The sequence below is a fragment of the Acinonyx jubatus genome, chromosome B3 (assembly GCF_027475565.1).
Source record: "Acinonyx jubatus isolate Ajub_Pintada_27869175 chromosome B3, VMU_Ajub_asm_v1.0, whole genome shotgun sequence".
Classification (NCBI taxonomy): Eukaryota; Metazoa; Chordata; class Mammalia; order Carnivora; family Felidae; genus Acinonyx; species Acinonyx jubatus.
The window spans coordinates 87,218,888-87,230,623 of NC_069386.1; the positions used below are offsets into that span (position 1 = coordinate 87,218,888).

General features: G+C 36.2%; 1 pseudogene; it reads right to left on the reverse strand.

Annotated features, from left to right (window-relative positions):
• Positions 1–9,937: 9,937 nt before the first annotated feature.
• Positions 9,938–10,491, reverse strand: LOC106965513 (U1 small nuclear ribonucleoprotein C-like; annotated as a pseudogene).
• Between the last annotated feature and the right edge of the window lie 1,245 nt (positions 10,492–11,736).

The window sequence follows — 11,736 nt, forward strand, 5'->3', positions numbered from 1 at the left end:
TTCTCAATCTTTTTTCTTTCCATGCTTCATTTCATATAGTTTTTATTTCTACTGCTTCAAGTTTATGGATTATTTTTCTTCTGAAGTTTTAATCTTTTGTTAAATCTATCCAGCATACTTTTCATCAGAAATTGAATTTTTTATCTCTATATCTTACATTTGGGTAAGATAAGTTATTTTAAAATAACTTCCATTTTTTTCCTATCATGGTCATTTCTATATTCTTAAGCATGTGAAAAATATTTGTAGTAGTTGTTTTAATACCCTTGTCTGCTAATATCATTACCTCAGTCATTTGTGCCTCTATTTATATTGTTTGACTTATCTCCTGGTATTTCGTCATATTTTCTGCTCTCTTGCATGTTTCAAAATATATTATCAGATCCAAGGTATTGTGGTTTTTATGTGTTAGGGTTTTGAGTGTTAGGGATTTTGCTATGTTTCTTTAAGTAATGTTGGATACTCTTCTGGTATGCAGTTAAGCTACTTGGATCAGTGGTGGTTTGCTTTGAATAATTTTCTCTTGGCCCTTGGTGTAATTAAATCCCATTATAAAGAAATAGCCTTCTGTGAACTTAATTCGATGTTTCATCTCTTATAAAACCTCACCGCTCTGGCTAAGAACACAAACTACTCCTAGCTTTGTGTGGGCTTTGGGAATTTTTATGTCTTCTCATTTTGTTTCCCAGATGATGTAGTTTCCACTTACAGATGTGTAGATCTGCACTAAGCCAAAGACTTGAGGGAAGTCTCTGAAGATCTCCAGAACTCCCTCTGCAAGGTTCTCCATTCTTTGGTGCCATGCACCATGTATTGTAAATAGTTCAACCTCTCAAAAACTGATCTTTTTCTACTTTGTTCCCTCAGCTCAATTAGACTACCAGACTTTATGTGGGTTTCTTCTTCCCTTTGTTGAGTGTCTGGGCAATAAACTGGTATAATTTTAGGGCTCATCTTAATTTTCCTTCTCACAGGGAGTACAATCCTTAACCACATATTCTCTAATGTTTGAAAGTCATTATTTTATATATTTTGTCCAGTTTATTCTCGTTGTCTTAAGGTGTGAGTATAAATCTAATTTCTGTTCCTCCAACTTGGCTGGAAGCAAACATTCTCTAATCCTGCTAATCCATTTTAATCCTGCTATTAAATTTCGCTTTTCTTTAATTCTTCTTGTGTCATCATTCTCCATTTTAATTTTTCTGTGATCTGTAGTTCACAATCTGTTCAGTCTTTAGGGTTTGTTCTTATTTTAATTAATGCCAAGTCTTTTTGCTTTCTAGGATCTTGGATGTATATCCAGCTCTCAACAAGATCATGGTATCAGGGGTGAAGGATTATTAATTAAAAAAAAATTCTGAACAACTCAAGTGAAAACACTTAGATTCTATCAGAGACTCTGTTAAGGACTGACACCATAATTCTATATAAGTTCTTACTGAGGTTAAGCACATTTAATAAATCAAAGGATTTTTTTTCCTGCCCAAATGTGTTTTAAAGAAAAGCAAAATCTTTGCTTTTAATATTCATGTCTTGCTTAGTATTATGTGCCACTGCTGATACAGAAGGTTGACCTTTTTAAAATAACCAAGCATCAGTTCACATTTTGTCAGTGGTTCTTACTCTGGACATGGTCCATTGCAGTTGGGGGCTACTTAAAATCTTGCAAATTGATAGGACATTTTGTGCATATATGTGTATGTACATTAGTTCTATACCTCTCTGTAATGGTATATGGCCCAGTGATACAAAAAAGTTTAATTGCAAATTAGATTATAACCTAAGCTATTACTTATGCTTGTATCTTTGATATAAAGGAATCACTAAAAATGTTAATGAAGTTATCAATTTTACTTTATCATTTGTTTTATTCACTGCTTGATGTTCTTATACTTTCTATATATTTAAAATTTATAATTACAAAGAAGTGGGCTTTCAGGCCCTATTAATCTAACTCAGGTCTTCAAATATCAAGATTACAATTTTTTTTAAACTTCCATTAGTATTGTAATGCCTACTATTATTTTAAAGAATGGTTGGGAATAATGACTGGCAAAAAATAACTGGGAATTGTATTTCCCACTGGAATTTCTAAGACTCATAAAAAACTTTGTTACCTCTCTGAAATCTTAATATTATTCAGGGGGAGGTAACTAGAAATAAAAAGTCTTAACTCTGCAATATGCTTTTTCCTCAAGTAATGATGACATGGTGGTCATAGTTGTTAATGTGCGAAGCATATTGATTCAAAGGAAAATAACTTGTGAATCGCAAAATGGTAAAGAACATTAAATTTATTTTTGACAGTATTTCACAGAGCATATCTTTGTATTAAAAAATATTTTTAGGGGCGCGTGGGTGCCTCAGTTGGTTAAGTATCTGACTTTGGCTCAGGTCACGATCTCACAGTTCATGAGTTCGAGCCCTGTGTCGGGATCTGTGCTGACAGCTCAGAGCCTGGAGCCTGCTTAAGATTCTGTGTCTCCCTCTCTCTCTGCCTCTTCCCCGCTTGCACTCTGTCTTTCTCTCTCTCTCTCTCAAAAGGAAATAAACATTTAAAAAAATCTAAAAATATTTTTAACGCTTTTTTCTTCTGACACTGACACAAAGGAATTGGCCTTTTTTCCATATTGCTGCAATGAAAATATCAATGGTTGGTATACTTTTATACATTTATTGAAGCATAATTTAATTTAAATACCATAAATTCATGCTGTTTTTGTTGTCATTTTTTGTTTGTTTTGTTTGTTTTATTTTTGTTTAGATAAAAAAGGAGAGGGGCAGAGAAAGAGGGAGAGAGAAAATCCCCATCTTGAATGTGGGGCTCGAACTCATGAACTGTGAGATCATGATATCAAGACTCAGATGTTTAACCGATGGAGCAACGTAGGTTCCCCCAAATTCATGCATTTAATTGTACAATTTAATGATTTTTAGTAACTTTAAAAAAATTTACAACCATTACTACATTCTAGTTTTGGAATATTCTATCAACCCCAAATTTCTCTCATGCCAGTTTTCAGTTAACTCTGCTCCCATCCCCAGCCTTGGTAACTCCTAATCTGCTCTCTCTATATTTTCCTTTTCTGGAAATTTCATAAAGATGGAACCATACAATATGTAATCATATGCATTTGAATTCTTTAATTTAGTATGTAGTATTTTTGAAGTCCATCCATGTAGTAGCATGATCAGTAGTTGGTTTTCTGTTTTTTGTTGTTGGCTCTAGGGTATATTCTAAATCAACATAAAGGTAATAATTACCACTAGGAAGATATTTTTGTCAGTTTATTTTTAAAACATTGAGTATGTATTACATTAGGATTTCTTTTTTATGAATACATAATATTTTTGAAAATACCATGGAAAATAGTTTAAGGGGATTTTGAAATATGAGTCATGATAAACAAAGAGAATTATGGGTAACACATGTTTGTGGCATACCAACTCTGCTATAAATAATGGGATTACATAGATACTTAAGGCATACATACTTCCCTGAAGCTGACTCTATGGTAAAACATGTGTTAATCCTTGTGCACACCATTTCATGTTCATTCATTTTGTGTAAAAAAACGTGCTAGTAAATTAAAGTAGGGTTCACAAACTACTAGCCCATGGGCCCAATTTGGTCCATTGCCTATTTTTGTATGACCCGTGTTTTGTAAAGTGTTTTACTTTTTTTTTTTTTTAGAATTTTTTTACATTTTTTGTTTTTTATTTTTGAGAGGTAGAGACAGATTGCAAGTGGGGGAGGGACAGAGAGAGAGGGAGACACAGAATCTGAAGCAGGCTCCAGGCTCTGAGCTGTCAGCACAGAGCCCAAAACCAGGCTCAAAGTCATGAAATGTGAGATCATCACCTGAGCCGAAGTCAGACGCTTAACTGACTGAGCTACCCAGGCACTCCAAATGTTTTACATTTTAAAATAATTGTTTAGGGATGCCTGGGTGGCTCAATCGGTTAATCGTCCAACTCTTGATATCAGCTCAAGTCAATATCTCATGGTTTGTGGGTTTGAGCCCCATGACAGGCTCTGTGCTGACAGTGTGGAGCCTGCTTGGGATTCTCTCTCTCCCCTTCCATTGCCCCCCTCTCTTAAAATAAATAAGCATTTAAAAAAATAAAATAAAGTAATTGTTTAAAAAGTAAAGAAGAAAAAATGTTCTGTTCCCTGGTTTAAACAAAAACTACTATTACCTCTAAAGATTCTGTGGGTTGACTCACTCCAGATAGATTGTTCTTGCTTTGAGTCTTCCATGTGGCGGTAGGCGTTTCCTGACTGGGGCTACAACCATTGAGCTTGACAATTCCTTCACATGGCTGGCAGATGATGCTTGCTGTGGCCTGGGAACTCAGCTGGGAATATTTACAGGAGATCTATGCTTGGTCTTTCTGCGTGGCTTGCACTTCATACAACATGGCACCTGGATTCTAAAGTGGAGCATACCATGTAAACATTTCAAGAAATCTATACAGAAGATGCAAGGTTTTTTGGGAAGTCATGGAGTGTAATTCTTTTGCAATCTATGGAATATACAGCACTAGCTGTATATTCAATGTAGGTGGTGCCCATCTTTTGCAATATACAGCTAATGCTGTATATTCAATGTAGGTGGTGTCCATCACTTTGGGGAGTGAATATTGGGAGGTGTGGTTCACTGCGAGAGTGGGGTGGTAGTCATTGGAGACTAACTTCCACAGTCCTCCCTTTGGGTTCTAATGATTCCCTTCCCTCCCAAGTGCAAAATATACTCAGTCCCTCCAAAGATTCCCAAAGTATTATCTCATATTATCACAATCAGGTGTAAAGCCTAGAATTTCATTATCTAAATAAGGTCCAGGTGTGAATGAGACTCCTCAAATAAGGTGCTTCTTAATCTGAATCTGTACATTAAAAGAGACAATTTACCTGCTTCCCACACACTGATTAAGGCCCAGTTCTGCCCCTGGTTTGGGCTCTATCCTTTGGGGTCCAAACTGAATCATTCCTTCTTTTCCATAAGAAATGCCCAAGCTCTCAGCTGAGTAAATTTTACAGCTTGCTCCTTGCTCATAGAAATTTGAAGGGCCTGAGACATCTCTTCGTTGTAGCTGTCTCTTTTGATACAAGTTGGCACTAATTATTTTAAAATTTTGTTCATTTTTATGTATCAAGTTGTAAGTCTGTTCCATTGCACATTGTGGACCCACACCCACATTTTTTTTTCTGAGAGGGTACCCTTTGTAGCTCACAATTTTATAGAATCATTGTCTAGTAAACAGTATCTAAAAGATAATTCCTTAGATTCATAGCAGACCTTTTTCCTAGGCAAGAAAATCTAAGAAGCATACCCTTAAGACTTTGGAAAACATTTTATCTAGCTAAGAGGGTATAGAAGGCATGCCCTTATTATTCTTAGAAGTCATTTTTTTTTTTCCTAGTGGAGAAGGTCTACAAGGAACTGCCTTAAATCTTTCTGAAGCCTTAACAAAGGGTTTTACAGATGCTCTCTCAATCTGAAATTTATCCTGAGGCCACATTTTGCAAAAAGAGCCCTGATTTGATCTTTGTCCAGATGCCATTTCTTACTTTGAGAAAGTTGTGCTGTCTGGAAAGGCTAGGTGTGAAACAATTCTATATTTTAAACAAGTCCTTGTTTTTTTTATTTCCTTTAAATTCTGATAAAAAATTAATAGTCTCTCCTGTAGTTGTACTTTCTCTATATATTTTTTCATATACAGCTAAGATAAAATAACCAGTTGGCACTTTTCATATTCTTTCAGAAAAAAATAATCCTGAGCTATATTTAATATCCCATTAAGTAAATTTTTGATACCACAAATAGGAAGCACTATGGGGAAAATGGTCAGAGCAGTGTATCCAGAATGCAGGCAAAAGGGAGTGCATTATCTGTGAAGTTAAAAATATACTGAAACTATCAAAAGTCATTCTTTATATCATCATTGAACAGCAATTCTAAACAATGTCACAGAAAATTCTCAGCTGGGGCAGACTACTCCACTACGCTCTCTTGTGGTCAGCTTGGGATATCACTTTCATGATTATGTTAGATTATATGGCAAGAGGGGTTTTGCAGATGTAATTAAAGTTTTAATCAATTGAGTTCATCAGAACTAATATCCCGATTGGGCCTGACCTAATCATATGAGCTCCTAAAAAGGAGTTTAGAGGTTAGAGACAGAAGAAGTCAGAGAGATGCAGTCCTGCTCACCTTAAAGAAACACATTTATGTTATGAAGTGCCCATGATGGCCATGGGATTTCAGCTTGGGGAGACCCTGACAGAGAGCCAGATATATAGATATTGTGAGATAATAAACAGATATTGTTTTAAGCCATTAAATTTATTTATTTATTTGTTTTAATATTTATTTATTTTTGAGAGAGAGACACACAGCATGAGCGGGGGTGGGGCAGAGAGAGAGAGGGAGACACAGAATCTGAAGTAGGCTCCAGGCTCTGAGCTGCTCAATGTGGAGCTGAAACTCACGAACCTCAAGATCATGACCTGAGCTGAAGTTGGACAGTTAACCGACTGAGCCACCCAGGTGTACCTAAGCCATTAAATTTATGGTAATTTGTTATACATCAATTAAAAAAAATAATACATTTAGTTTAAATTTTGTTTTGCTATGGTTTTCTCTGGGATAATGGTTAGGAATGTTGAATGATGGTAAGTTACAAAATTCATTGCACTGTAATGTAATTGACAACTGTTTTAAGTGTTAAATTTCTAACAGAACAAAAGTGCACTTGCAGATAAATATAACACTCTTTAGAAATATGGATGATGAAGCAACTACTTACCCCTGAAGGTTTTGAGGCAAGTTGCATCATGTTGACATTTGAACTAGGCCTTTAAAGATGAGTAACAGCTGGCCTGGCTGACAAAGGAGGAAAGCACATTCTAGAATGAACAGCATAAGTTGTCCCGCTGAGTGAAAGTCAGATGCTTGGGATTATGGAAAAGAAACAGATTGAGCATTAAGGTGATTTTAATGTATAGTTTACTGCCAAGAATATAATTTTAGAGGATTAAATATTTTGTTTGAGTTTATGGATAAAGACAAGTTTTTTCAAAATGTGGATAGCTACAGAAGAAAAAGTGCTGGGGAAAGAAGTAAAGTAAATCTGTTGTGTTTCAGCACTTATTGATTAATATCATCTAAAGTGTCAGGTGGGATGGGTCAAAAGATCTGGAACCAGAAGTAATAAACATTTATTAATCTATGATAATAGTCTTCATACAAATACTCATATCCAGCTTTAAAAGGTACATGTTATATAGATATGTATGCTGTCCCATTGAATAGTTTCATAAGTAATCAGGAGATTTATGGTATATATCAAGATGCTACTTTATATTTAAAATGTTGTCAGTATTAACTATACTCACCCTATTTTTTAAAAAATGTTTATTTTTGAGAGAGCACAAGTAGAGGAGGGGCAGAGAACAAGGGAGACACAGAATCTGAAACAGGTTGTCAGCTGTCAGCACAGAGCCCCAAGTGGGGCTTGAACTCACGAGCCATGAGATCATGACCTGAGCTAAAGTCGGATGCTCAACCGACCAAGCCACCCCTATACATACCTTATTTGAACATATAACCCATAATAAAAGTATTCCACATTTGAAAATCTCATATCAATTACAAAGAAATGCATTATTTAGCCATAATGCATAAGAAAACCAATTCAGATTAAACAGGAATTTTGAAATACTTCATTTCTTATTTCATTGTGTATCATTTTTATGTGAAATCAGTCAACACAGCAAAAAATTCAGTGACCAAAAGTTTAACAAGTTCTAGACAGGCAACAATGATAATGAGATACTAAGCCAAAAGTAATGAATTATTGTGTTTTTTCCCTCTAATTTAACCACACATGCACAATCAGCATAAGGAAACCATGAGTTAGCAATTGTTAAACATTAGGATGAAGCTCTTTATAGTGGAGGTACCTACTGGGGTTTCTATAACAGAGCTCATATTTTTTTGTCTCTTTATCTCTTTATTGAGATAGGGGTATCCCAATTTTAAATTTGACTGTGTTACTCTTTAGCTCTTATGTCTTCTTCTTTCTGAGATGAGTAAATTGAGGCTCAGAAAACATCATAGAATCAGTGACTCTCATATTTAGAGTGGAACACTGAGGTATCTAAGTTGCTAGAAACCTGGTTTGATGTCCTGGGAATACTGACGATTTCATTACCTCTTAGGGGTAGCCCTTTTAGGTTTGATATCTAGAAAGCATTCTCATCTTGAATCAAAAGACCTTTGGAGGCACATAGATTAAGTCTAATATCTTTTGTATAAGACAACCTGTCAAATATATAAAGGTTGCTTTTATTATTGCAGTCCACAATCCACTAGGCCAATTCTTTAGGTATGCCAGTGGTTGAGTAGGGGTTAAAACTCAGGTTTCATTCTTCCTATACTTTAATTTTTACCCGCATCCCCCATGCTGTCTAAGGGGCAGTCCAGGATGTAAAGTAGGAAAGGGCAAGTTGTCATTGCCTTCTGTGAAAATCTTACCATAAATTTTTACTAATATTTTTATGTAGTTTAATTTTCAAAAAATGCTATATAAATGTTTATATCCAGAAATCACAATAGAAATTGTGATATTAGGAGTTATGTTAGCTTATACAATTTCCAAAAGGTTGAAATGAAGAACTTTACAACTTAGGGAAAGAATCAAAGCTAGTTTAACTAACTTTCTAGAATAATTGTGTGTATCCCTTCTAGGACAGAGTGAAGGAATACATTGCATTTAAAACTGCTTCCTATTTGATCAACTCTAACAGCCATGTATTATGTACAAATTGTGCATTTTTTCCACTTTTCTGTAATGGTTACTTATGAAACAATTTAAAGCTACTACATAGGAAAATATCATGACTATGCTTTTCTAAACTGTCCAGAGAATATAATAGTACTTACAAAGGCATTTTTAGCCAGAATGTTATGATAATCTTAACAGGTGACAGATGTGATTTGCTCCAATCTTGTCATGGTTATTTTGAATAGGAGAAGATGTGCCATTAGAGGAGAAGTTCTGCCAGCTAATTAGCACATTAGATGTTCCATCAGCCTTGCTGGCTTCCTGCAAATAATTTGGTTCAGTATATTCAGGTTTATTTGGCATAAAGAAATGGAGGTGTCAGGTGCCTGGGTGGCTCAACCGGTTGAGTGTCTGATTCTTGATTTCAGCTCAGGGCATGATCTTGTTGTGATTTGTGAGTTTGAGCCCCACACTGGGCTCTGTGCTGATAGTGTGGAGTCCACTTGGGATTCTGTCTCTGTCTCTCTCTCTCTCTGCCCCTCCTCTCCTCTCTCCCTCTCCCTCTCCCTCTCCCTCCCTCCCTCCCTCCCTCCCTCTCTCTCTCTCTCTCTCTCTCTCTCTCTCAAAATTAAACTTTAATTAAAAAAAAAAACAACAAATGGTGCCGTTTACATTTGAACTGGTATAGGTAAAAATATATGTTACAATGTGCTATGATCTGAATGTATGTATACCCCGCCTCCAAATTCCTGTGTTGAAAATGTAATGCCGATTGTGATGGTATTAGGAGGTACAGAGCCTTTGGGAGGTGTTTAGGTCAGGAGGGCAGAGCCTGCATGAATGTTATTATGTCCTTATAAAGGAAGCCACAGAGAACTAGCTTGCCAGTTCTGCCCAACATACGATGACAGAATTGTGACTGGAGAAGGCCCTCACCTGGCCATGGTGGCACCTTGATTTCAGACAGTGCTAGCCTCCAGGACATGAGAAATAAGTTTCTCTGTGTTATTTTTAACTAAAACAGTTGACAATTTTATTTTCACATTTCACAGTACAAATGAAAAGTGCTTTTTTTTTTTCTGATCCATCTATTCCCCTGCCAAAACTAGTCTGTCTTTGATAGGAAGAGGGAGCAAGTCTTCCTTGTCACGCTGTTAGCAAACACCCAAAGTCATAGCACCATGATCTGGTGAAGTAGAACAAGGGATACAAAATGGATTGAAAGAAGTTCCCCTCTCTCCTTATCTGTGTGATCGAGTCCTTCTTGGCCAAGTAGGCACGATGATGAAACGGCAGGAGGCCTCATCACTGGGGGGTCTGGTGTCATTAGCATGTGGCTTCCCAGAGGTGGCCTCGTTCCAGGAGCAGCTCCCATTGGCATCATCCCAGGAGGAGGAGGGCCCATCATTGGCATCACAGAAGGGCCCCCACAAGGCGTGCTGGCATCAGATGAGGGCGAGGAGGACCAAGGAGACTAGAGGGAGGTGGCCTCATTGCCCCTATAGGAGGAGGAGAAGAGAATGGTGTAGGAGGGATCTTTCCTTGTTTTGTAGATCAGACTCTGAACATGCTGTTCCATCCATTTCTGATCGTGGTCTTTCACATTCTCTTTGTATTTCCTACCACTGCAGTGTGTCTTGCTCACAGATGGAGAGTTGAGGGTGAGGTAGGGGTCACAGTATCACAATAAAACTTAGTCATGTTGCTCTCATATTTCTGTTTTTTATAAGCCACCCAATCTGTGGTATTTTATAACCTAAATGGGCTAAGACACAGTGTAAAAGACATTGTGAATTATGTCCAAGGTAGATTTCTATTTCGTTAACTTGTATTTCTTTAATTTTAATGCTTTTAATATTCCTGTCTTTACCAGTCCAATACAAATGCCCCAAAGTATGGTATGTCTATCAAAAAGCATCAATTTAAGTCTAGAAAATAATACATTCCCATAATTATATGCTATTTTAGCCATTTCCAGTAAAGAAGGAAATGCCTCATTATTGCACCATATAACGTGATAAGGGCATTGTAGAAATGATGTTTCTAAATGATTTTATGTGGGATACTAAAATGGGTTTATAGTAAATCAACAGTTCAATTTTTGAAGTATATAATTTTGTTATGTTCTTGTCAGGGAAAAAGTAAGAGACTACGAAAAAAAGATCACTTCTAGCTCTCTCTGTCTAGGTTCTCAGGAGATTCTTCTAAACACTATAGGCAAAAATAAATACATCTTAACTAGGACTATGAATTGAATATTCTTGTTAATGTTTAATTTTCAAAATAAGCAAATCAATTTGGGAATATTGGTCTACTAGAATTATGTAACACATTATTAACTAGACGGATGTGGAAAGCTGTGGACTTGGGAGATGAGATACACAAAAACCAAAAAAATAGAAAAGGTCTTCAAAGAGTTTATGCAGCTCAGTAGTCCTTTCCCCTTTCATCTCTTTATTGCGGGTAAGGTTCCACAGAGTAGCAATTACAGAGATTACATTCCTCCTCTATCTCTTCTCTGTGGTTGACTCATATCCCATGCTTAGAAACATTCAGAGGCCTCCTTTATCTTAAACAAGGAAATCTTTACCTGATTTTACCTATCACAACCTCTGTCATTAAATGAGACTTTTATATTCACATGCCACACACCCACAGGTTCATAAATATCTTAACCAGCTCTGGCTATTCAAAGCATTGTAGCTAACATCAAACTCTTTGCCGGTGTTTTGCATTTCATTTCCCGTCTTTACTTTCAGAAATTGTCACTATCCATTATCTTGTACTCAACTTTTCTTTTTCAAGTGGAATTATTTTCCCACTAATTGAAAAAATATATTTTCATGTTTGTGTCCATTAAAAATCAACACATGAATTAAAGTCCTTTGGTTTACCACCTACCCGTACCATCTCATCTCCTTCCTTTAAGCACCAGAGAAGTTTTAA